We start from the raw sequence: 27,932 nt of genomic DNA on the forward strand, positions 1-27,932 counted from the left end.
ATTATCTATGTTTTTATTATGGACTTTTCAGTAGGGGTGAAGTGGTAACTCATTGTTTGCATTTACCTATTTTTTTATTTTTTAATTTCTTTTTAATGTTTATTTATTTATTTTGAGAGAGAAAGAGAGAGGGTGAGTGAGGGAAGGGCAAAGAGAGAAGGAGAGGGAGAATCCCAAGGAAGCTCCACACTTAGCACAGAGTCTGACATGGGGCTCAATCCCACCATGACCATGAGATCATGACTTGAGCCAAAATCAAGAGTCAGATGCTCAACTGACCGAGCCACCCAGGTGCTACTCATTTCTCTATTAACTAATGATGTTGAGAGTATTTCCATATGTCTTCTTTGAAGATATGTTTACTCAAATCATGTTTCTAATTTTGAAATTATATTGTATTATTATTGAGTTGTAAGAGTTCTTAATACATTCTAGATACAAGTCCCTTATCAGATAAATGATTTGCAAATATTTTCTCACATTTTATGGATTAAATTTTCATTTTTTGATAGTGATCTATGAAGCTCAGTATGTTTTAGTTTTAATTAAGTCCAATTAATCAGTCTTCTCTTTTATCACTTATACTTTTTGAATTGTAGCTAAGATATTGTTCAACACATGATCACCAGCATTGATTCCTCTGTTTTTTTCCTAAGATGTTTATGGATTAACAAAATATTGTGTATTTATACAATGGAATATTATTTGGTGATAAAAAAAGAAATGAAATACTGATATATTCTACCATATAGATGAACCTTGAAAGCAATATGCTAAATTTAAAAAGCCAGACAAAAAAAGGCCACATACTGAATAATTTCATTTATGTGACATGATCAGAATAGGAAATTTATAGACATAGAAAGTATATTAGTGGTTGTTAATTAGTGGAGGTGGGGGAAAATGGGGAATGACTGATAAAGAGTTCAAAATTTCTTTTGGAGACTAAGAAAAGTTTCTAAAATTAATATGGTCATGGTTGCACAACTCTGTAAATGTAGTTAAAACCACTGAAATGTACACTTTAAATGAGTGGACTTTGATATAAATGATATGTCAAGTGGCTTGTAAACATTTTGCTTGGTAAAAATTCAAACGTTTCTAGTCTTAAAAATAAAATTCTTATAAAGCATAAGAATTCAAGAAAACAGAACTTTCAAAATCGAATTAGGTTTTATCTTTTGGTATATTTTATCACCTTAATAAACATAATGGCAAAGATAATAAGTTTAAACATGATTGTCGTTAACTTGAGAGAATATTCCAAAGTACATGTATTCATGTGAGCAGAATAAAGTATTATATTGACCATTTAAGTGTCCATTTTTCCCCAACAAAGAGAATGTTACCACTGTAGGCCCTGTTCTTACTACCAGTCTTGGTAGAAGGAACTTAATTCAGAGTGAGTCAAATTTATAAGCTGGAGAAGAGGGATAGAAAACTACCTTTTTTTTCTTTATAAAGATAAGATTTACACAAAATTTTGAAGCATATGCTTGAGAATTGAGGGATTTGCTAAGAACAGTTGGCAAATGAAAGGTTCTTTAGGGTGTGATATATGAGAAAATTGGGGGAAAAAAGAAATGGAGCTACGCAGAAGGATTGCTGTGGTTATGAATTAGATGTTTTTAATGTTCCTTGACAGATGTGAGTTAAGAATAGAATTCCTTTTTAATTATCCTTGCATGGCAAACTGTGTGTAATGTTCAGATTCTGAGCTCTGATGTTTGTCAATGCATTTTCTTTAAATAGTTAGGTATCTAGCAGATTACCAAGGAGGTGAAGAATAAACATTAATATCTTGTATTTCATAATGCTCTAACAATTCAAGCATCATCTCATATGTTAGCTATCCCTGGTTTCATCTTTTGAATTTATCTGCAAAAACAAGAGAAGTTTATTCAAACAACATTTAAATTCATCCCTACTAACTTTCCACAAAGTTTTTTGGAGAATTAATCAACTGCAGTGGCTCTTGAATAAAATGCTCACAATATAATATTTTAAGCCACAGCTAGCCATTAACACTCTGAAAGATGAACTGCACACATGTTTCATGAAGATTTATATGAAGGGCTGATCTGAAAAATAAGAGATGCTGATAGAGAATTCACCTAGCTTCTAAATGAGGCAATACTTTCCCTGAATTTATTTATTACCAATGTATTTCAATTGTGAGGGATGGTATAAGAACTTGGAACCCACAAGCATCTGGATAGAAATATGAAGATGGCTTGACCTTGCCGATGATGAGTTATTCGCCACTGCTCTTGGGTATTATTCCATCTGCTGTAGGTAAACAGCATGATATTGCCAACAGGGGGAGCTACAGACAGAAGACAAATGAAGCCGATTTTGTTTAGGACTGTAATTTAGCTGAACTGACAATATATTATACCTTAATGGCCCCTCAGAGTGAATTTAATTGATGACCCAACTTAGATATTCTCTTAGAGTATCTTTGTATTGGATTGGATGCAAGCTGGGTGCTTAAGTTTGCTTTCCTGCTGTTAATAGAGTCACTGCCATCTGGAGAAGATATCAGCTAATATGTTACTGGAATTTTTTTCCATTGTTGCTGCTTCTGTAAAGAACTCAAAAAACTGCTGATAAGCCAAGAAAAAAGGACAAACTAATGCTTTTCTCAGTGAGATCTAAAAAGGTTTAGTAAATAGACAAAGATCACTAACATTTTAAATGTAGTTTTAGTTTCATTTTCAGTCAGGTTAAGTGAAAATAAAGTTTGTATTGGATAATAAAATTAATGTTTTTAGTGTTGGAACTGTTATTGACTTGTGTACACAAACACCAAATAATAATCCAGAAAAAAATTATAATAAGGAAAGTAGAACTGAGTAATCTTGCTTGATAGCATAATTTTAAAAAGTAATGGCAGATAAAAAGAATTATTCTTACAATTAAGAGTAGTCATAAAATCATTGGTAATCCTTAATTATCAGAAACCTAATTCTAATAATCTTGTTTCTGAAACAAAGAGGAGTGGAAACAAAAGTTAGGACTAATCGGTTTTATCTATTTATGCATATACTAGAGAGCTTGGGCATTCCATACTGTGACAGTATACAACAATACTAATTAAAAATGTGGTGCAGTTCCCCACGTCAGGTTTACTACACCTCAGGTGTTTTTCTGATGTGACATTCATTCGTTTATTTATTCACTAAGTGTTGATTAAGCGTATTCTATGTGTCAAGTATTAAATTATGTGCAAGAAACATAATGACTCAGAAATGTCCTCTGCCTTCAAAGTGCATATATAACTTAGTAGGAAGAGACAGTTATTTAAATATATGACAGCAGTAAGATTATAGATGCTAAGGTAGAAACATGCATAATATATACAGGACATAAAGGAAGCAGTTGTGGTGCTTATTTGTCGATTGTGTTCTGTCTCGAACCTATACTATAAGAGACGTATTAGGCACATATCACTTTGAGACTCTGTGATTGTTGTTTAGAATACAAAAAGGTCATGCCCTTAAGGAACTCACACATTAATGGAATCACAATATCTTAGCACACTTCCAAGTCCTTGGTGATCATCTCCTTTTTGAATAGTCCTCTAATGTCTTAAAGTCAATATGTATCAAACTAAATTTGTCTTCCTTCCTATTTTCCTACACTTGCGTTCCCATCATTTTTCTACTCTCCAAAGCACAGAGATTCAGAATTATTTTCTTCTTCTCAATTACTAATCTTGTGCATCTATTGACATGCTCTTCTATATCTGTTATCACTACGTAGCACAGGACTTTTGTCATACTACCTAAACTCAACATCTTTAGTGTTTTTCCTTTCCCATTCCAATATAATATATATAATATATATATAATATATATATATTATATATATACATATATAATATATATATTATATATATTATATATATACATATAATATATAATATATATTATATATATTATATATATTATATATATATACATATATATATATATTATATATAATATATATATAATGTTTATTTTTGGAGAAAGAGAGAGCATGAGTGCGAGCAGAGGAAGGACAGAGAGAAAGGGAGACAGAATCCCAAGCAGTCTCCACAGTGTCAGAACAGAGTTCGATGCAGGGCTCAATCCCATAACCCTGAGATCATGGCCTGAGCTGAACTCAAGAGTCCAATGCTTAACCGACTGAGCCACGCAGGCACCCCTGCAATTTAAATTAAATTCACCTCTAAATGAATTATTAGAAACATGGTTCTAAGCTTACTTTTGTTTTCTTTTGATTTCAAATAATGTTAATGGTTTCCCTACACATTTAGAAAAAAATCCTGGCCTGCTATTTAAAATACTCCATGCTTAAGTGAAAGAAGGGAAGTATGATGAATAGCTCCCTGGCTGGCTTGTTGAACAAGATGAAAGATGGTGTCCTGTTTTGTATGAGGAGCTATTGGAAAAAACCAAACCAAACAAACAAACAAACAAAAAACAACTAAGTTGTATTGGAAGACCAGGAGTTCATTTGCTTGGCTGAATCTGAAGAGTTGTTATGGCCATGTATCCCAGCTCTCCCTAAACATGATCATCACATAGGAAGCTTTTGAAAATATCTCTAAATGTTCTGATTTAATCTTTTTTTTATGGGGTAGATATATCATGTAAATAATTTTTAGAAGCCCATTAATGATGTAATTCAATGTAGATAGCCAGATGTTGTATAAATGTAAACTCTCATGCATATTGCTTAAGCATAAAAATCTAATAAAATAGTATTAGAATATTAAATATGTAAAATGAGATTATGAAAAATTTATGATAATGAAGAACCCTTTTTTTCTAGTAAGAAACCATAGTATTAGCCAAGAATTTCATCAATATGTTGCTTTTTTTTCTCCCTGGAGAATTTAAGTATTAGTTTTTCAAAATATTTTCCTCCATTGGTAATGTTGAAATTCAGATTCACTTCACATAAGTTTCTTTCTAAGCATGGAAATGTCTTTTCTCTTCTGGAATTGATGTTTTCCGTTTAACTCCCAAATCTTGTTTTCTTATATTTTTCTCATTCTTTATTTTATTTCATTATTAATACTTTCAATCATGTAAAAATATTTCTTATGGTCTTATCCTTTCCTATGTTGTTATTAGTAAATTCACTAATAAGCTATTGCTTTCATAACTGAATTTTACATCAGGTATAGCTTTTGGAAATGTTTCATTTTACTCTGACTTTTTAATATAGTCTACATTAAAAGAACATCATAGTGTTTGCTGTTAATCATAGTTGAAAAATAGCTTCTACAACATTTAATGAAATAAATTTAATACTTTAAAAAAATAAATACAAATAAAAATAAAATACTCCATGCTCATACTCTTTATCTAGCCTGCTTTCCCAATATGTGTCTCATTACTTCCTGGTATTTTTCAATATTCCATTTAAAGAGAATTATATGGTATTTCCTCTACCTATCTGGCAATTTCCTGATTCTCTGCTTTTTTCTCTTGTCATTCATTCTGCAGGATATTTCTCCATAATCCCAATTCTCCTTGTTAGATCAAAAATGCTTTTACATCTATGAGACTTTCCTCATTTCCTTATAAATTCATAAGATTTTAGGGGCACCTGTAACAAAGAAGTGATTATTTGAGGTTTCTATGGTATAATACAAAAAGCATTAGATTTAGAGTTAGATCTTGAGGTTCGACTAATGTGAACCTACCACTGTTACTATTGCTTTTGTGAATTAGCCAAATCCCATACTGTCAGTCATCGCAGAAGTAATAATAGCTATTAATAATAGTGATTATACTATCATTAATATGTGATAATAAAATAAAATAATTGCTAACACAAATTGAAATATGTTAAATATAAATGGGAGATAGTTAAACCCTAGGTTTTAATCTTTGGTTCTCATCTTCTATATGAAAAGATAATTCTTTAGGGTTCATTTTCTATTACCATTGGGTCTACATGAGTTACTGTAGCTTCAAAGTAAGAGTAAAGGAAAATGTGAATAACTGGTCTTTATATTTAATAGGCACTTCAATAAGTGACTGAATGAATAAATGAACTTCAGTAAGAGATACTATATCTCTCCTAGATAGCATTAGGTTGTATATAAAAGTCACTAACATTAGGTTGTATATAAAGTCATTAGGTTGTATATAAAAAGTCATACATTATATATGTAGTAATTTTTTTAAAAAAAGAGAATAAAATTTGGCAGTTAATAGCATGCTCAAAATCATCACTGGTGAGTTTTAATTTTTTCAAAAAGAAAAGAAGAAGAACTTGGGCTGGGTTGAGAAGAGCAAAACCAGTTTTATGCTCTCGACACCTCTCCTAATTAAGATGAAATATGCTAAATGAAAAAGATATGCTTGAAAAGGGAAATAAACAAAATTACAGAGTGATGGGCTATTTTTATTTTTTAATTTTTTTTAATGTTTATTTATTTTTGAGAGAGGGAGAGAGTGCGCGCGAGCAGGGGAGGGGCAGAGAGAGAGAGACACAGAATCCGAAGCAGGCTTCAGGCTCTGAGCTGACAGCACAGAGCCAGGTACGGGGCTTGAACCCATTAACTGCAAGATCATGACCTGAGCTGAAGTTGGATGCTTAATGGAGTGAGCCACCCAGGCACTCCAGGAAGCTATTTTTAAAAAGGCCACAGGTGGGGGTACTTGGCTGGCTCAGTTGGTAGACCATGCAATTCTTGATTATGAGTTTGAGCCCCATACTGACAGTAGAGTTTACTTAAAAAAAAAAAAGGCCATAGGTAAATGCTTCAAAAAACATTTATTGAGTTCCCACTATGACCTAGACAATATGGTAAAATTTAGCTTTACACTGATCTTAAATTGATGGCTGATTAATTATTTTGCTTCTCTGTTGATCTGTTAGCACAACGGTACGCTCCAGAAACAAAACAGACAAAAATGAAACCTAACCCAAACAACTGTTTATATCCTCACTGTCATTACTCCAGTTTTCAACTCACACTGCCGAAAGGATTGTAAGAAATATGAAAAATCATGGCATATAAAAATATAACACACTAGATGGGAACCGGGAGACAACATTTTCACCGGAGAGACTTGAAAGTGATAATAAAATGGAAGACATATTTCCTCTCTTTAAAAAAAAAATAATAACCTAACTTACAGTGTTTTAGTTTTTCAGTTAATACAGATGATTATTCTGTATTTATTCAAGTGGAGTCACTTCCTTTAAAAAGCTATGCACAGCTGAAGCTAAAGAACTTTAGTCTGAATTCTTACCTTAGGTCTGTTTGATATGAGGATGACTCTGAGAGCAGAAGCATCCTCTGCATAAATGCCAAAATGCACTTTGAACATGCTTCCCTGCACCCATCTAAGACACATACTCACTCAACTACCTTCAGTGTGTTGGGGATTCCATTGAGTCTCTTCTTACTCTACTAATCTGCAAAACCTATTTCATATGAATTAGAGAATTCAGAACCTAAAAGAAAGCTTCCTCTAGTTTGACCCTGTCTATTTACAGATAGACTTGCCTGAGGTTAAGTAGCTTTTTACTAAAAGAGGAGTGAAAACTAGGATTCTCTATCTCTAATTTTAGAATAAATACACAGTATAGTCATTTTTTTAGTCCTGTCTGCTGGCACCATGTAATTGATCTTTCCAGACTTGTGTACATAAAAAGCATAAGATATAAGGTATCTTTCATAAAACTATGAAATAATTCCATAACTCTAAATGCATATAAATCTTGAATTCAATCATATACTATAGAAATAGACATAAATATGGATTTTTTTCTAGAATTTGTTTTACTAACAACAACAAAAAAGGAAACAGATACATTAAATGAGCCAAATTTTAACCTAAACAGGAAGCATTTCTCTATATTCCTTGGGATTTCTCTATTCCTTTAAAGCTACAACACTTAAAAATGTCAGAACCATTTGGCAATAATTGTTGAAGATATGCATGTGACACATACTTTTATTTTTTCTTTTGTTCTGTTTTATTTACTGCTGAATTATGGTAAAATACATTTGGGGAAAAAAATAATCATCCACAGACGAGAAATGTAAAATGAGCTGTAGGTATGTTAACAACCTTTCAGTTAAAGCAACTGTTGTTTGGCATTAAAAAACAAAACAAACAAAAAAAACCTTCAATGAGTTACTATCTCTGAGATCTCATTTAATCTGAGATACAGTTTTAAACTATCAATATTTTAATTCTATACTGTTCTAAATTTAAATACCTTCTATGGCATTATAAAATCAGATATCTTAAGAAAAATAGACTTTAAAAAGTCCAATATTTATTAGAAGTAAACTGAGCAATGATAAACTATTACTTTCTGTTTTAAAAGTCCATTTATTTTCCTTCTGATAAGACATAATTTAAAAAAATTTGAAGGAAACATTAAGAAACAAAAAAATAAAATATTATTACTTCTATTTTAGCATGGATGATTAAATCTAAGGATAATTAGGAATTATTAAATCCTATAAAAATGAATGTGAATACTTTTATCAGTGAACAAAAAACACTTATAGTGCATCTGGGGATAGTTCCTAAATATCAAAAAAGTATATTTATAAAATGTAATAATTCATTACATATGTATGTGCTTTTAATTTAATAAGCATATTTTAATGTTTCTCCCTTTTGATATTCACAAAAATAATAAAGGAAAAGAATCAAGCAGCGCAATTACCTCAAATATAAAGAAAAAGGAATAAAAGAGAATGACTACAGATTTTTATTCACAAACTGTCACTTCAACATTTCTGGGCTTACCCCACAGGTTGTGTGACCGACTATACACAATTCATGGCAGCCTCTAGTTCATTAGCTAATGGAATCATCTAGGCTTTTCCATCTATAAGTTCTATAGAGGTTGCTCCTAATGTTTTAAGAGCCTTTTAGCTTTATATTTTGTATTACTTTATAAATATTGTTCCATTTTTTAATTAAGAAATTAAGCTCTGGACAAATCTTAAAATCCCATAGAAAATAGCTACTTTTAATGGAACTTTCTTGTAAGACTAGAAGTGAGATCAAATAGTGACAGAGCAACATATTCAGGGGATTGCAAATTGTATTTCACAGTTCTTGGACTGCTTTATTCAATGAGTAAAACTGATAAAAATCATTTTTTGAAGAATGTGGGACACTTGGCACTTACGTGGGTTGAAAACCATTGATTTAGTGTAATCCAGTGGAACAGTCTTCTTAAAGTATGTGTGGTGAAGTACTAAATTTTTGTTTTACCTTTTTCTTTGTTTCTCCTGTTTTTGTAAAATAAAATAAAAATAAATAACTAGAAAAATTCAACAAAAGCAAAGATACAAAATTTAAATCCTCAGTGTTCTAAATATTAGATTTAATAAACTGTATATAATATTTAAATTAGTAAATCAGAAAAATATCACAGAATGAAATATGTAGAATGTACACATATACAGAATATATGTGTAGATTATTGAAAGCATCCTAGTAGATGTATAATGTGGAAAATTATTACATACACAGCATTTTGTTGTTAGGAGTGAAATAAAGATTCTGAATGTTGAATATCTATACACTTAAATTGAACAAACACATTCCCAATTTCTTTACATATCTCACCAGTTTAGTGACAAACTGGACTGCCACTGGTCTGCAGAGCATGCTTGGAGTAGCACCAGCCCAAAAGACAGTTATTGGTTGATATCCAGTATCTATACTCTGTTCCCATTTTCCCGTTCAGACTTTCTTTGGAGAACAAGTGTTTTCCTCTTATTAAAGTCAACTTACAGTTTGGGTAGAATTGACTCATTTCCTAGACTTATTTGGCCTAAATTAAACCATGTAATTCCATCCCTTATACGAATGTTGGTTCAAGTTTGGGCGCTTGACTTAAGTTAGCCCAATCAAAATAAAACTCAGAAGCTTTTCTTTATTTTGCAATTGTTAAGTGATACTCTATTAGTGTGAATACAAAAACGTGACTTTAGAAGCTATGGCACCAGAAAGAGAAGGGACCTTAGAATGACGTTGTGATTGCAAAAGGCAGAGAAGTGATCTAGAAAGGCATTGGGTCAGTGATATATTTTACCTTAATTAAAAATGCATAATATGGAACAGCAGTCTTTTGCAAAAGTACATAAAACAAAAGGTACACATTGCATACCTTTACACAGCTGCCTAGAACATGGAGTAGGAAGGAGAATGGGAGTGAAAATTGGGTTAAAATAGAAACAGTTATTAGATAGGACTTACACAGAGAAACAAATATGCTTAATTGAAAACTCTGCACCCACTGTCATGCATAACTCTACCTATACCGACGTCTAAGTCCATATCTGCATCCATAAATACCACTGTTTAGAAAGTTGTGTTCATATTGACATTGGTGAGTGGCTGGATAAAACCAACTTTGAAACCTTCCTTGTTAACAGTCAATAAAAGGAAACTGTGAACAACATAACCTGTTGGCTACTGTTGTGTACTTTAGTTCATTTTATAACCCCAAAATAAAATTTAATTTTGTTTCTACAGTCAGCATTCACTTATATCCATCACACGTTTATTAACTTGTTCTTCATTCCTTTCATTTTACAAAATTTCCCATTTTCGATTATTGTCCTTCCATATGAAATACAACTTTTAAAATATTCTTTAAAGAGGTCTTTTGATGGCAAAATTTCTCCATTGTTCTAAAAATAAATTTTTTGTTGCTCTATTATGAAATGTAATTAAGTTTTAAGTGGAAAGTCATGTTTTCTAAGAAAATTTATATATGTATGTTATCCCACTGATAAGAAAACAGCAGTAAATGTAACATTTTATCAGAAGACATTTTATCATCTTTCTTCCCTACCCCTTTACCCCCACCCTCTGCCACTTCTATTTGTTCTCTAGATTTCCTTTCTCTTCTTGAATTTGTGTTTTATTGGGATGTTCTAGGCGTAGATTCATTTTTATTTATCCTTCATGGTTTTATTGGGATCTATGGATCAGAATGTCTTATAAGTTGTGAAAAATTTTCAAATCTTATTCTTCAAATGTCCTTCTGATTACTTTTTTTTCTTTCTTTTTTTTGTGTAGAACTCTGATTAGATACACTAAGAATATAGCTATGTCTTCCCAGTTCTGTAAATGGATCAGAGAAAGGTGCTCTCCTCAATTGAATGCCTCCTTTGGGTAAATGCTGGCTTTTGTCTTCTATGTTTCACAAACTACCACAAAACGTATACTGTGCAGAGACCAGAACAAAGTGAAATATTGAACACAAAGATAATTTACTGAACTGGATAAACTAAAGTTTCAGTTTTCATAGGTTCAAAATTTGTGAAGGTGACATTTGCAGGTTTGGTCGGGGTATAGGTAAGCAGAGTGCTAGAAATGAGAGTTCCTCTTATTCATATTTAAAATATTTAAAATGATATGTAATTATTGAAATGTATATATGCACATTTAATGTTTTTGCAAGAGAATGTGCTTTGTACTGTTTAAAGTAAACTCATTTTGGTTTACATTCTCCGTGAATATGAGTAAGTCTTTTAGAGACTTTACAGCCACCTGACAGCTTACCACTTTCATTTAAATCTAGCTCTAAGTTGCTTCTGTTTATATGTGAATATGTACACACATACAGACATGCAAAAACACACTGTCTCTTAAAGTGGTTTAAAATTTCACTTTCTGGTAAAATGTATAATGATACCAATAAGAATGAACATGTCAAAAGGAACAATGGTTCTTAGCATAAAATGAAACTGGGGGTAATATTAAAAGCTGCTGTAGCTTAGATCCATGACGTTAAAATGTTTTTGAGGTGATGGAATAAGTACAAAATTTGGGGGGAAGGGACAATGGTGGTAAGCAAAATGAGTGCTGTGAAAGGGCTCTAATTAGAAACATCTTAGGGAGATTGTCATAACTCATGTGCTTGCTCCCTGCTTTACTTTTTAGAACATAAAACTGACTTGGAAAAGTAGAATGGAGGTGGAAAATGAGAAAGAGACATGCATGACATTTTCTGTTTTGTAGAAGTATTTACTCTATTTAAAAACATGAAGTGAATTTATGCTATAAGAATAATTTATTTCCACAAATCACTGTTATTTATCTTTGTGAATAGTATGCATATGACCTCTCGCTAAAAATTGGATGAATAGCCTCTTACATTACTTAGTAGATATGCATGTGTGCATGTGTGGTTTTGCACCTTTATGCTTTTGTTTGTTTTCCTCGGTTAAAGCAAATAAACATATAAATGGGCTTTATATAACTACTCATCCTGGTATTGGTTATAATAGTTATAAGTAGATGAGGTTTTAAACTAAATCTAAAACTCACCCACCCTTCATACTTAATACCAAATTTGTTGAAGCAGTAATGCAGTTCTCCTTGCCCATCATATTTTATGAGGGTATAAGGATTGAAGTTACCTTCTCTGAGTCCATTTTTAAAAAAAATATGTGGCTTTAGCAAATTAAATCCATGAACCTCCACCGTCAGTTTAACACATAGTTGACATTGTCTCACAATGTGAAATTTGCTCACCCAAAGTAGAATGTGATGTAGAGAATAATGAGTTTTTAGATTGTTTGTTGGCAGAAAAGTGACATGCTGGAAATGATCTGTTCTATGTATCCAATAGTATTCAACTGATGTTCAATGAAATTTAGGCCGGAAAAGATATGGAAGTCATTAGTAAATGAATTGAACTTGACAGTTCCATATATAAACTGCTCTAAATGTATCTAGATAGAGGCGGCATTAACAAATAAAACCTATTTTTTAAAAACTTGAACATACCCTTCTTTCTCATATAAAGCTAGAATGTAAATTGTTGTGTTATAACTAATGTATGCAATAGAGCTACATAAAAGCTCTAAAATTAATAATAATATTAATAATATGATTATTCAAAAAGATAATGTATTCTCTGGTTATTTGAAACCTTCAGTCATTAAGTACATCATCTAATATTTATCTTATTGAAACGCGTATGAATAAAATCTGGAAATCACGGCACCTTGTTTATTTCTTCATCCACTGATTTAAAAGAATCATCAAGATTTCTTTGGCTATTTGGGGTCTTTTCTGGTTCCATACAAATTTTGGGATTATTTGTTCTAGCTCTGTGCAGAATGCTGGTGTTATTTTGATAGGGATTGCATTGAATATGTAGATTGTTTTGGGTAGCATCGACATTTTAACAATATTTGTTCTTCCTATCCAAGAGCATGGAATCTTTTTCCATTCTTTTGTGTCTTCTTCAATTTCTTTCATAAGCTTTCTATAGTTTTCAGTGTACAGATTTTTCACCTTTTTGGTTTGATTTATTCCTAGGTATTTTATGGGTTTTGGTGCAACCGTAACTGGGATCGATTGCTTGATTTCTCTTTCTGTTGTTTCATTGTTGGTGTACACGAATGCAACTGATTTCTGTGCATTGATTTCATATCCTGCAACTTTGCTGAATTCATGAATCAATTATAACAGTTTTCAGTGGAATCTTCTGGGTTTTCCATGTAGAGTATCATGTCATCTGCAAAGAGTGAAAGTTTGACCTCCTCCTGGCTGATTTGGATGCCTTTTATTTCTTTGTGTTGTCTAATTGCAGAGGCTAAGACTTCCAATACTATGTTGAATAAGAGTGGTGAGATTGGACATCCCTGTCTTGTTCCTGACCTTAGGGGGAAAGCTCTCAGTTTTTCCCCATTGAGGATGATATTAGCATTGGGTTGTTCATATATGACTTCAAGCTATACTACAAAGTTATAATCATCAAGACAGTATGGTAGTGGTACAAGAACAGACACTCAGATCAGTGGAACAGAATAGAGAACCCAGAAATGGACCCACAAACGTATGGCCAACTAATCTTTGACAAAGCAGGAAAGAATATCCAATGGAATAAAGACAGTCTCTTCAGCAAGTGGTGCTGGGAAAACTGGACAGACACATGCAAAAGAATGAACCTAGACCACTTGCTTACACCATACACAAAAATAAACTCAAAATGGATGAAATACCTACATGTAAGACAGGAAGCCATCAAAATCCTCCAGGAGGAAGCAGGCAAAAACCTCTTTGACCTTCACCTCAGCAGCTTCTTACTCAACATGTCTCCAGAGACAAGAGAAACAAAAGCAAAAATGAACTACTGGGACCTCATCAAAATAAAAAGCTTCTGCACAGTGAAGGAAACAATCAGCAAAACTAAAAGGCAACTGAAAGAATGGGAGAAGATATTTGCAAATGACATATCAGATAAAGGGTTAGTATCCAAAATTGATAAAGAACTAATCAAACTTAACACCCAAAAAACAAACAATCCAGTGAAGAAATGGGCAAAAGACATGAATAGACACTTCTTCAAAGAAGACAACCGAATGGCCAACCGACACATGAAAAAATGCTCCACTTCACTCATCATCTAGGAAATACAAATCAAAACCACAATAGATACCACCTTACACCTGTTAGAATGGCTAACATTAACAACTCAGGCAACAACAGATTTGGCGAGGATGCAGAGAAAGAGGATCTCCTTTACATTGTTGGTGGGAATGCAAGCTGGTGCAGCCACTCTGGAAAACAGTATGGAGGTTCCTCAAAAAACTAAAAATGGAACTATCCTATGACCCAGCAATTGCACTACTAGGCATTTACCCAAGGGATACAGGTGTTTTGTTTCGAAGGGACACATGCACCCCAATGTTTATAGCAGCACTATCAACAATAGCCAAAGTATGAAAAGAGTCCAAACGTCCATCGATGGACAAATGGATAAAGAAGATGTGGTATATATATATATATATATATATATATATGTGTGTGTGTGTGTGTGTGTGTGTATACACAATGGAGTATTACTCGGCAATCAAAAAGAATGAAATCTTGTCATTTACAACTACATGGATGGAGCTGGAGGGTATTATGTTAAGTGAAATTAGTCAGAAGACAAAAATCATATGACTTCACTCATATGAGGACTTAAGAGACAAAACAGATAAACATAAGGGAGGGATACAAAAATAATGTAAAAACAGGGCGGGGGACAAAACATAAGACACTCAGAACAAACTGAGGGTTACGGGAGGAGTTGCGGGAGGGGGGATGGGATAAACGGGTAAGGGGCACTAAGGAATCTACTCCTGAAATCACTGTTGCACTATATACTGACTAATTTGGACATAAATTTAAAAAATAAATAATAAAATAAAAATAATAAAAATAAAAAAAGAAACACTTCAAAATAATTAGCATCAGTTGCTTTTTATACATGGAAATAAAACTTACTTCATCATCTGTGTTAATGATTCAATCTTAAAATTTATGATTCCTTAATTTAATTTTTCAGGACAATTTTTTTATCATTCTCTACAACTTCTTTGTATGTTAGAAGATATAATTTAGATAATTGTCTTTGGTTACTTTATATTGTTACCACTAAAACCTTCTCTATTTTGTTATCTTTCTTGAAGAAACTAATATACAGGAAGTAAGAATGTTTTGACCAATGTAAAGTGGCAAAAAGTTCTTAGAAAATACTGGTTAGTTCATACCCTATTAAATTTTTCAATTTAGATATTGCACTGAGTATCTAAGTTGAATATAAATTGATATAAAATAATATGGCTGTAAAGTTTTTCTGTTTTTTTTTCCCTTGGGTGTTTAGTATAACATTAACAGAGACAGTTAAATATACACAATTATACAATGCTACTTAATTTTACATTTAATAGTTACTAATTATAATTACAAAGGATGGCCTGGCTAGGGCTGATCAAATGTCCTCTTCCCTGGGGAAAGGTGAAATGCAACATTATGCAAATTTATTTCACAGTGGCTTCTTGGTGATTTTTTTTTCAATTCTTGGGCCTTTTTACCTCTATCTTCTCTGACATGTGTTCCTTCATGCAGAAATACCCTTCTTTTCTAAATTTTTGGAATCTCTTGGACATTGGCATTGTTTTGATTAATGATCTCATTTTTATTCATTCTAGTTAGATCTTGCTGAACAAAAATGTCCTTTTCTTAACTTTAGCAATGACTTTTTATTCTTAAGGTTACCACTGAGGCACTCAAACATTACTCTATGCAAGTTCTCAGACACCTTTATAAAACAGAGCTTTAGAACTCAAGGCTCCTAATCAGCAAGTCCTTTCTTTTTGTTCAATAAGAACATTTGCTATTAAGTAGCCGAAATTTAGAAAGAATTTTACTATCTTTATTTAATCTACACAATAAAATTGGTCTGCTAAATTCAACATTATGATCATCATACAATGAACACATTATCACTCATAATACCTCAAATCCATAACCATGGATGCATTTGTTCTGTTCATTTTTACTCTAATGCCTTTCTATTTTCAATCATTATATTTAAAAAGAGGAACTTAATTCCTTACTGTGTCACATAGTGTTTTGGATGTATTAAATATTTTATATGCATTATAGTGAGACATATTTGATATTCTTGTTTGGTGAAACCAAGGTAAATTGGAAAAATTTGTTTAACCTCTCCTTCAGAGGAATTTACCGAGCATATTCAAAAAGAAGAGAACATGACTGTATTTTCATTGAGATATGCACATCTACTTCCCTGTAACCTGATGGAAACATTCAGAGTTGAATTATATTTTATGTTTGTAGGTTGAACAAAAAGTGTTTTTTATATTATTTAGCTTTCAGGCACTGTATGTATTCACACCATTAATTATTAATTATTCACAGATTTGCTTAATAATTGTCAAGGCTTTATTCTGAGTTGCACTGGACAGGGGCATGTCAATTCATTTCTTTTGTCTGTCTATATCCTTTATGTATATTGCTGCAGTCAAATTGCTCAAGAAACCATGGCATCAATTGTTAAGGTGGCCAAACGAACTGCAGTATTCTCTAGCTAATGCATTTTTCACAGAAATGTTACAATATAGTGACTTTGATCTAAAGGCAATTTAAATATAAACAAATTCAATATTAGTTCAGCTACAATCTGTCAATTATCTTCGTATTTCCTATGTGAATACATTTTCTAATATAATACAGCTTCTATGAAACAAATAGTGCTATTTATTTTCATGCTTTATCTTAAATATAAAATATTAACTTTCATGTAAGCAATCACTGGTACAGAGAGAACATTGGGAAACATATTGGAAATTAACATAATTATATCAAGAGTTCCCTAGCGGTCAAGAGCATTAGTACTCAAATTGCATTATGAATATGCAAATCCAATATTTTTGATTTAGGTCATTTGTCACTGGTATCAGAAATTGCAAGTCACTGCTGGGCTGTCTAAACTTCTGAAAGAGCTTCAGATGACTGGTGACTTAATTCAAAAGAACCTTCTGGTACATCAACAATCTATCTGAACTGTATAAGATCCACTGATAGGCAAATTTCCTTTATGTTCTCACTTTGTTTAAGCACTAGCACACAATCCCCCTTTCCATTCGTCTTACGTTTTGGAGTGATGGAAAGGCACTGAATGAAGAGCAATTCCTCTGAAACTGGTCTTTATCAGAAGCAATTATATTTGGGTAAAATATGAATTCAGAATCAAACTTGCATTCAGTTTGCTCACCTAGCTAGTGCTTATTCCTCTGTTGTGCAAGGATCATTACTTTTAAACTGTGAGTTTAGATCATTAATTTATTAATTTTTAACTGTGATTACAGATATTCAGCTTGCAGCTGGATTTATATAGCATGCAAACACTTGTATAGGGCATAAAATTTGAACAGGTCATAAGTGCAGAAGTGGTGTTGCTAGATACTTATCGTATGCCATGACAAATGGGTGCAGCTCAATGAATCGGATATTAGAATGTAATTTTGCAGCATACTTCAGCCACTTCCGTAGAGACAAGGCTGCTGTTAGTTGCATACTAAATATTGTTCTGACTTAGATCATTCCATCCAATATAGACAGGTAAAAGAAAGGAATTAAACTAATAAGTGATAAATAATTTTCAAGATAAATAAAAAGAAAAAAACAATATTGGCTACAAATTTGCCTCTCTTCAGGAACTTACCTGTTTCATAACTTTGCTGAATTATATGACCTCTCTAAGATTTATTTACAGGATGATTATGAGAATTAAATAGTACTCATAGTAAGCAATTAACAGCATGCTTGGTATATAAAAGATACCAGAGAACACTTACAAAATAAGTTTATTGTTATAAAACTGTGTATTTTTTGGAATAAGTAGTGCCTAGTGTTTTGAAATTATCCCTCCAATCTCATTTTCTCTTGACATCCAGCTCACTCACTCCCACTGCAGCCATATTGGATCTCTGTGCTTCTTGGACACTCCAAGTATTCACTCTTCACAGGGCCTTTGCCTTCAGCACTCTGTCCCCATGCAGCCATGTGGCTCACTTCCTCTCTTCTGTCAAATTTTTGCTCATATCACACTCTAGCAATGAGGTCTCCTCCTGGCTACTCTTTATACCCTAGTTACAGTGCTTTTGAAGTCTTTATAAAATAGCAATATGCTCACACCTGGCAGTTTATAATCTCCCTTACCTAACCTGTTTTTTTTTTTCTTTTTAGTAAATTTCACTGTTTAGCTTATAATAAATTTAATCATTCATTCATTTATTATCCTCTTCTCCCACTCCTCATTCCAAATAAAACATAAATTCCATAAGGCTAAGAAAATTATGTTTCCTTCAAAGCATTTTCTCTAGCATCAACAGTGCTGGACAAAATCTATATTATTTTTAAATGAATGAATAAAGAATAAATGCATTTTTAATTTTTACATATTAGACATAGTTTAATACTATATTTAACAATATTACCTAGTCTCTATATTTTAATCCAGAACAATGCAAATCTAGATTCTTTTATCCCAGGGATAGATTTTCACTTGTTCATCCATTAATTATTTTTAAGTTAGGGCTTAAATTATAATTTTCTTTTTATTTAATGAATACAAAATATGTCTGTGGGCTTTATCCTTACAATAAACAGCTACTCTCTTGCCCCATTTCTAGGAAATAATAGGTATTGATCTGTAGTCTCCATCTGGAATCAAAAACTAAAGGTAACTTCTCAGAAAAAAAAAAAGATCGTTCAAGAATGACACACTCAATTCACACAGTATTTATCAAGTACCTACTATGTTTGCTATAGCTCTAAGAGCTACAGAGAAAATGAAGATGAAAAGAAATACTATATCTTTGAACATGTTTAATATTTTTGAGAATACGAGAGGCACATGATAACCATATAAAAGATCTTAACAAGTCAACCATTTCTCCTTTCTTTTCCTAATGTCTTGCTTATGTACTAAATATATTCACAGAGTAAACACATTGAGAATCTCAGTAAGTTCAATAAAAACCTCAGCTCCTCAACAGAATCACTACCCTGGAGCTGTTTGTAGTTTCCAGCATACAAAAGTCAGTACTACATTAAAATTAGATGATCTATATTAAAAATCTGTATGAATGAAAACAAATAGCATCAAAGGAAAATGTTTATCAACTGGGTACCCAATCTTCACAGGAACTTATATTCCTTAAAAGTAAATTTAATATTGTTAAAACATTTTTCAATGATTAAACAAATTCAAAAATGTTTATTGTGGTCTCAGTAAATATTACTAATATAAGAAAGCTTTGATTTTTTAATTAATTAATTTTAATAAGCTATATTCTTTAGCTTGCGCAGAAGACCATGATGTTTTAACTGAAAAATGGTCAGAGTATTTCCAAAAATCTTGTTGGTCCTAAAAATGTTCTAGATATGTTTATTCTTTTTGGTAAAGCGTCATGTAAACTACTACTCATAAATATGTCATAAATGAAGGACATGGCACAAGGTGAGAAGTTCTTAGAAAAGGAAGTGTGTAAAACCAACCTCAATAGTGAAAGACCTTTCTAAGCACTCTTAAGTTATTTGCTTTTTTTTTCCTCCAGCATATACACTTCTTAGATCTAGTACATCAGCATTAACTAATAATTGCCTTTACTTTATGTTTCTCAATATAAGAGAAACATACAAACATACTCACCCTTAACCACCATTAAAAAAAATGTTGCTTAAAATTTATCAATCAAATCTCAAATTGACAGATTCTTACTAAAATTAAAGATTCAGTCATAATGGAAAGCTCAAATCTGTTTCCTTATTCAAAAATAATAAAGTTTTCTTGACTATTAAAAAATGATACCAATTTCTCTTATCATGTAATTACTTCAGTTGCCTCTACCACACACTTTTAGTAAAATTATACATCGTCCTATCTTGCTGTTAGTTATTTTATTATGTTAATGTAATTTCACAAGATGATATATTTTTTAAAAACCTGTTAGATTTATAAACCTATATCTCAATTGCTTATTCTTTATGAACCAAAAAAGTTTGTAGTATTCCTTTTAAAGTGTTTGCTAGAAGACAGGAATCAGAAGATATATAAGATGCAGTATCCTGTCTCTGAAAGATCCTCAGGATCATCCTACAGGTGTCTCTGTGTTCTTTGAACAGGCCAAGGTCTTTTCCTACCTCAGTATTTTTGCACTTGCTGCTCTTACTTCCCAGAATGCTCTTTGATTGGATACCATCAATTCATCCATATTCCTATCCTTTGGTCTTAGGACATATCCTTAGCAGTGTCTTTTCTCATCGTTTTCCAGAAGATTGATGCTTTGAATATGCTTCACTCAGTCACATATTTTGTCATATATTACCCAATTTGTTAATTTCATGACATTTCTCACAATCTGCAGTCATCTTGTTTATTTACTCTAACTTCTCCTTACCCCATGCATGTGAACCCTGTTAGAAAGAGAACATATCTCTCTTAACTTACTATATTTTCTTGCTCAAAACCTGTGCTGACACTCAATAAGTGTATTAAATTAATAAGCAAATGTTGTTAAATAGTATGAGGAAAACAGTTACTCTAAAGGAGAAAGCTTGATAAAGCTTTAGAGACTTCATGACATTTAAGTTGATTGTTACAGAGTGAAGGGAACACTTCCAGGTTGAATAAAAATCATTCACTACTTCATAGAAGTAAAGAAAAACCTATGATTTAGTGGAAGTATGTTTCTATTATTAATACATGAGACTTTAAAGGATTTTCTATCTTAAGAAAATATAAATCATTTGGACCAGAAAACTCAAACTATTTAGCGGGGGGGAATGTCCACAAACTGCAAGGAAGTTGAAGTGTTTGTCATTTGTCACTTAAATTATTTTAAGATTTTGTGGTTTGCTATACCATTCACTGTCAGTCATGGAATTATTATTATTGTTGTTGTTGTTACTGCTATTTTCAAAGTGACATAAGTCTACTGTAAGCAACTTCCATGCCAAAGATTTCTGCTGTGACATTACTCTTCACGGGGAAGGAAAAACACCCTGCATAGTATTGTCTTCTACTCTGCTGCCATCAGATATATTGGGTAGGAAATGTCATTAGGTTTTCTTTCCAAATCTCATTACCAGCAAGGAGTATATGTCAGGCTGAATAGCAAACATACCAGTTACCATTACAGGCTGATATCAACCCAAGGTAAAGACAGGTAGCTTTGGACAGCGGTCCTAGGTAACAGATTTTGCCTGGTGAAATCTGATGTCTTATTCTATCCCACTACCATTGACATTATATCTATGGATGGAAACAACAGTAGGATTTTTCACCTGCTGCTTCATTTTGCCGGTGATGAAAACAGTTACATGACTTGTAGTTTTTCATTAAGGAAAAGAAAAACGGTATTATTAAAGAACAAATACTTCAGCTTTTGGAATTATAAATTAAGAGTGTAATGTATATCTCTACCTATATTAATCTATGTTTAGTAAGTCAATATAACTTAAAACCAAATTTTATTGCACCTGCGAAAACAGCATTTACTATAATAAATTCTACTGTTTATAGTGATTTTTTCTGTACCTTGCAGAGTAGTTCCTTTATAAATATGTTTTCATTCAGAGTTAAGTTCACAACAGAGTAAATTTTAACATTAGGAAATGTTATTGGGAGTCGAAATGCCAAAGATGTACATGAGGTGAAAGCTCAAAGGAGTGTAATTACTGGAGAGAAAATGATCCCATCTACATAAAATGCAGGGCCAGCCAGTGTTTCTGTGGATAGCAGTATTTCCATTGAACCATAGGGCTACCTATTGCTGTTGGCTTCTTTCAGAAGCATCTCTCAGCTTGCTACAAATTCATGGGCAACTTCTAGTGGTCACAGACATACCTCTGGATGCAGCGATTGCATTTTGCTCAGCGCGTGTTTCTCTGAGGGATAGAAGAATTGAGGAACTCATTCTAGCTGGCTATCTGCTTTAGAGAAATTGTATTTTGGTAGAGAAGATTTGCATTTGTGTCTGATTATCAGAGATAATCTAATAATGCAAACTGTTAAAGAGAAATAGATCCAGACACTTGTTGAAGGCAGTAAAGACAAATTTTATCTGGTACTTTTTCAATAGGAAGGAGAGATTTTGGTGTATCACTGAGCTCAACTCTAAGTTCAGCAAGCACAATTTGGAATTCGTGGCCAAAGAGAAAAGTGACAGGGTCAGTAGATGGAAATTTTCTAAGAGGAGAGAATCATGAATAGGGAGATTTTCAGTAAGTTGGCTTAACAAGATTCATGCCAAAGGCAGGCCAAAGTGATCAGATATCAAGGGTTGTAATGAGGACTTTAAACAGATATCAAGGGGCATCAGATATCAACAATGCAGGCATTTGGGGGAGATTCTCCTTATACTTCCTTGGCAAGATTCTTGCCAAACTGGGCTAAGCAGGCTGAGGACAGGTCCAAGATGAAGCCTAATTGAAAAGAGGACTAAAATTGGTCAGTGAGACAGTCTTCATCAAAACTCACATATCAAAGTCAGCATGTCCAAATTGGAGCTCTTTTTTCCCCCTCCTAAATCTGTTTCTCCCCAGCCTTTCATTTTATTTAAGGATACCACCAACCATCTTGTTGCTTATATAAAAGTCTCTGAAGTCTGATCCAGTAGGAAATCCTGTGAGTGCTACTCAACAAGTATAGTTTGAACTCTCTACCTTCAATGACATAACCCTAATTCACAATACTATCAGTTCTCACATTGTTTTCTACACTTGCCTCCTTCCTGGTCTTTCTTATTCCATTCCCACCACCCCAACCTCCCAGTGAGAAAGTGTTTTAAGTGTAAACCAAACTCTGCTCAGACTTTTTAATGGCGTATGCAAGGAGAATAATAGCCAACATATTATTGAGTCTGAAAAGACCCTGCACAATTTGACTCCAACCCAGCCTCCAATATCAATTTCTTTCTACAGTCTCTTCTTCACTTTTGATGCTCTGAATATGCAGCCTCCTTAGTATTTTCATTAATATTCAACAAGCTTTGCATTTGCTGTTCCTTCCTCCTGAAAGTCTTACCTTGGCTTTTTGCAAAGTTCCCTGACTTCCTATGATTCATGTCATAATTTAAATTAAAATGCCAGGCAACTTCTTGTATCTGCTTTATTCTGCAGATTAAGATTTCTAGATTCTTCCTCCTCTCAATACCTATCACACCCATCTTAGTCACCTTGGGCTACCAGAAAAAAAGTACCATGGACTGGGTGGCTTAACAACAGATATTTATTTTCTCACAAGTTTGAATGCTGGGAGTCCAAGATCAAGATGCCAGTATGATTGGGTTCTTGTCAGAGCCTTTTTCCTGGTTTGCAGACTGTTGCCTTCTCACTGTATCTTCACATAGAAGAGAGAAAGAAAGCCCTGGTGTCTCCTCCTCTTCTTATAAAGGCATATTCCATCAGGATGACTCCGCCTTCATGACCTTATCTAAGCTTAATTACCTTCCAAAGGCCCCACTAAATACCATCACACTGAGTATTAGAGCTTCAATATATGATTTTGGGGGGAACATAAATGTTTGGTCCATAACAGCCCAAGTTAATAAAATTAAGAAGATATGAAATCCCATCTCATTTAGACCAAACTAAAAATAAATGATTGCATATTAAATATTGGTAATGTAAACCCTCAAGTTTTCAAATTGCATTCAATCACATTTGAATGTGAATGAATCACATTTGAATCACATAGCAAAATTGTACAGCTACCCTTAGCATTCAGTACACATACACATATACATGTATGAACACCCATTTCCTCTGATCTTACTCTACATTCTCTGTAAAATCATTCCAAGGAATAGGCAATGTCTTTCCTGCTACTCCAGGATTAGTAAACTGGTATTATCTCTCTCTCTCTCTCTCTCTCTCTCTCTCTCCATCTAGATGTAGATAGGTATAGATATAGATATAAATATCTACGTGTGTGTGTGTGTGTGTGTGTGTGTGTGAGAGGAGGGGAGATTCTGTCTTTTTTTTTCAAGTTTCATTGAGAAATAAATGACATACATCACTGTATCAGTTTAAGGCATACAACATAATAGTTTGATTTACAAATATTACAAATATGATTACTACAGTAGGTTCAGCTAATATCCATCTTCTTATATGGATACAATAAAAGGAAAAGAAAGAAGGGGAAAAATGTTTCTCCTTGTTGTGAGAACTCTGAGGATTTACTTTCTTGTGTATATCACACAGCACTGTTAGGCATAGTCATCATGCACATTACATCCCTAGTATTTATTTACCTTATATTTGTAAATTTGTACCTTTTGACCACCTTCTGTTAATTTCCCCCAATTGGTTGTTTTAATAAACCAATTCAATACAAGATTTAACTTGGAACATTGATGTATTTTTATTAGATAACACTTGTGAATAATCACCTTACCCAAATAAGAACTATTAGGTATATTTATAGGGAGAAGGTAAACAATGACTTAATAATTTTAACCATCATTACAATAATGACTCTGTTTACTCTTTTTTTTTACTAGGCAAAGAACTTTATTAATCTTGTCTCAAACTTTATTCCCAGGCTTCTTCAGCTTAATTAGCTGCAAAGAATGAATTGTGTATAAGCAAAAACTGAAAAGAGCTGCAGTATCCAAGAGGCTTGGGCTTAAAAATATTAGAGATCTAGAATTTATCAGATCCATGAACAAAATTTTTAAAAAGCAGTCATAATATAAAATAGCAGCTCCCAGTAACTTCTTCAAGTTTTATCTTCTTCAGAAGTTGACCCATCTCCGTTTGCTTCATTCTTGGAAGCGTCATCAAAATTCTCCATAAGATCTGGAACTTCATCATCATTATCCTCTCCGGTAGCAAGTGGTGCCTTTCCATCCACAGATTGGGCAGAGCTTCAGCCAGCCTTCTTAACCTAGTCAGACTGTCTGCACCAAGTTGGTTTAAGATAATGGGCAGCATTTCTGTCAGCTGCTTTGTCTCAGCGCGGCCTGTAATGGTGAAAGTGTTCACTGCCAGGGATGCCTGAACTTTAGGGTTGTTAAAGTGGTCACTGTTCCGTGGTTTGTGAACATACTTCAAAACCAGAGATATTGTTTACCCCTAACTTCTTTTTTTTTTTTTCAACGTTTATTTATTTTTGGGACAGAGAGAGAGCATGAACGGGGGAGGGGCAGAGAGAGAGGGAGACACAGAATCAGAAACAGGCTCCAGGCTCTGAGCCATCAGCCCAGAGCCTGACGCGTACCCCTAACTTCTTTAAGGAGAACTGAAGTTTTTTTTATCATCTGCTGTAGCTGTTCTATGAACCACCTTCTTCTTTCGCGAGCAGTTCCTTTCCCACCAACGCACACTTGTGCTTGCAATTTGGTGAGTTTCTCTTGGTTCTTGATAGTTTCTTTCATCTTGGAGCGGAAACGGGACCGCGCCTGGGACTAGGGTTGGCGTTCAGGGGGCCTCGGGTGGGCCAGCTGAAATTAGGTGCCTAATTCTGTTTATTCTTCTGCAAGTATCATCCTAAACACTTTTACATCGCATTTTTTGTTTGCTTTAAATTGTTCAGTACACACACAGGTACACAGAAACACACAATGAAGCAGGGGCTACTAGGAAATATTACTTTTAATCAATGAATAATTTAGAACGTACAATAGGTTTCTGTTGCCTTTCTGTTATTGATTTCTAGTTTTATTCCATTATCATCAGAGAATATGCTCTGTGGGATGCCAGTTCTTTTAAGTTTATTGAGGCTTGTTTTAGGATACAAAATATGACCTATCTTGGTGAATGTCTTATTGGTGCCTAAAATAAAATTGTGTATTCTGTTGTTGAGTGGATTGTTAAATATATGTATCAATTAATACTGTTTATTGATTGTGTTCTTCAGATCATCTATGTCCTTTTTAATTTTCTTTCTAGTAGTTTTATCAGCTTCCAAGAGGGGTGTTGAAAACTAATTGTGTATTTGTTTATTTCTCTTTTCAACTCAGTTTTTATGTATTTTTGAAGTTTTATTTTTTAGTGTGTACACTTTTATGTCTTCCTGCTGAATTGAACTTTTATCATTATTTAATGTCCTTCTATGTCTCTTATAATTTTATTTGTTCTATGGTCTAATTTACATATAGGTATATATATGTATATATATATATAGCCATTTACGTTTGTTTTAAATTAATGTTTTAAATTAATGTTACATGGCATTTATTTTTTCCATTCTTTTACTTTCAATTTGTCAATATCATTGAATTTGTAGTGAGCTTCTTATAATTTGAATATATATGGGACAATTTTTAAAATCCAATGTCTGGTTTTTGATTTGTGTATTTATATCTTATACATCTAAAGTGATTACTGATACGTTAGTGCTTTACTCTGCCATTTTTATTATTTTCTTTATTTCTTGTTTCCTCTATTCAAGACTTCCTGTGTGTTACTTGAGTAGTTTTTTTAAAGATTTTGTCTTGTTTTATCTGCAGATATTCCTTAATTTATGATAGGGTTATGGCCCAATAAACCTAGTGTAATTTGAAAATATTGTAAGTTGAAAGCACAGGTAATACACCTAACCTACAGAACATAATAATTATCCTAGGCTACCTTAAATGTGCTCAGAACACTTGCTTTAGCCTAGAGTTGGACAAAATCATAAACACAAAGACTATTTTATAAGAAAGTACTGACTACCTCATGCAATTGATCGAATACTATACTGAAAGTGAAGCACAGAATAGTTGCACAGGTACAGAATGGGTCTAAGTGTATCATTGTTACCCTTGTTACTGTGTAGCTGACTGGGAGCTGTGGCTTGCTGCCACTGCCCAGAATCACAAGAGACTCTACCAAACATTGCTAGCCTGGGAAAAGATCCAAATACAAAATTGAAAGTAGTTTCTGCTAAATGCATATCAGTTTTGCGCCATCATAAAGTTGACATATCCGAAATTGAGCCCTCATAAGTTGGAGACCATCCGTACAGTGTTTTTGAGTATTGTATTTGCGTTGTATCTGTTGTGCTTGCTATGGGTATTACAATATACATGTGTGACAGTGCAGTCTACATGTTCTGTGTTTTACCACTTCAGGTCAAGTATGAAAATTTCATTTCCACTTATATCCCTTGACATTCTCTAGTAAAATATTATCATGATTATCAGATGTTATAAGTTTAGTTTCAACCATCCAACATGACATAAAATCCACGAGGAAAGGGCACTGTAGTGTGTGTACGTACCACACTGATCCTCTGGGACTCTCTTTCATCATGTCTTTTCTGTTCAAAGAACTTCTTTCAGCCAATCTTAAAGTGGGTCTTGTAGCAAAACATTCTTTAGTTTTCCTTCATCTGAGAATTTCCTCATGTCCCCTTCATTCCTGAGGGTATAGTTTTCACCAGATACAGAATTCATAATAGGTAGTTGTTTCCTTCCAGCATTTGGAAAACTGTGTATCACTTTGTTCTGCCCTCCATGATTTCAGATGCATTCTTTGGCATTCAGTTCTCTGACATTCTTTACCTACTGGTAATACATCATTTCTCTCTAGCTGCTTTCAAGGTTTGTGGGTTTTTTGTTTTTTGTTTTTGTT

The 27,932-nt window shown here is 33.1% G+C and overlaps 1 long non-coding RNA gene and 1 pseudogene across 1 annotated transcript; both read right to left on the bottom strand.

Moving 5' to 3' along the window:
* Positions 1–258: 258 nt before the first annotated feature.
* LOC125169870 (uncharacterized) lies at positions 259–25,099 on the bottom strand. Its single transcript, XR_007153820.1, has 3 exons — positions 24,872–25,099; positions 17,368–17,380; positions 259–269 (listed from the first exon to the last, which is right to left on the bottom strand). It is a non-coding gene; the product is annotated as an uncharacterized LOC125169870 (long non-coding RNA).
* Positions 25,100–25,101: 2 nt separating this feature from the next.
* Positions 25,102–25,750, bottom strand: LOC125163598 (transcription factor BTF3-like; annotated as a pseudogene).
* Between the last annotated feature and the right edge of the window lie 2,182 nt (positions 25,751–27,932).

The sequence above is a fragment of the Prionailurus viverrinus genome, chromosome A1, assembly GCF_022837055.1.
Source record: "Prionailurus viverrinus isolate Anna chromosome A1, UM_Priviv_1.0, whole genome shotgun sequence".
NCBI classification, from domain to species: domain Eukaryota; kingdom Metazoa; phylum Chordata; class Mammalia; order Carnivora; family Felidae; genus Prionailurus; species Prionailurus viverrinus.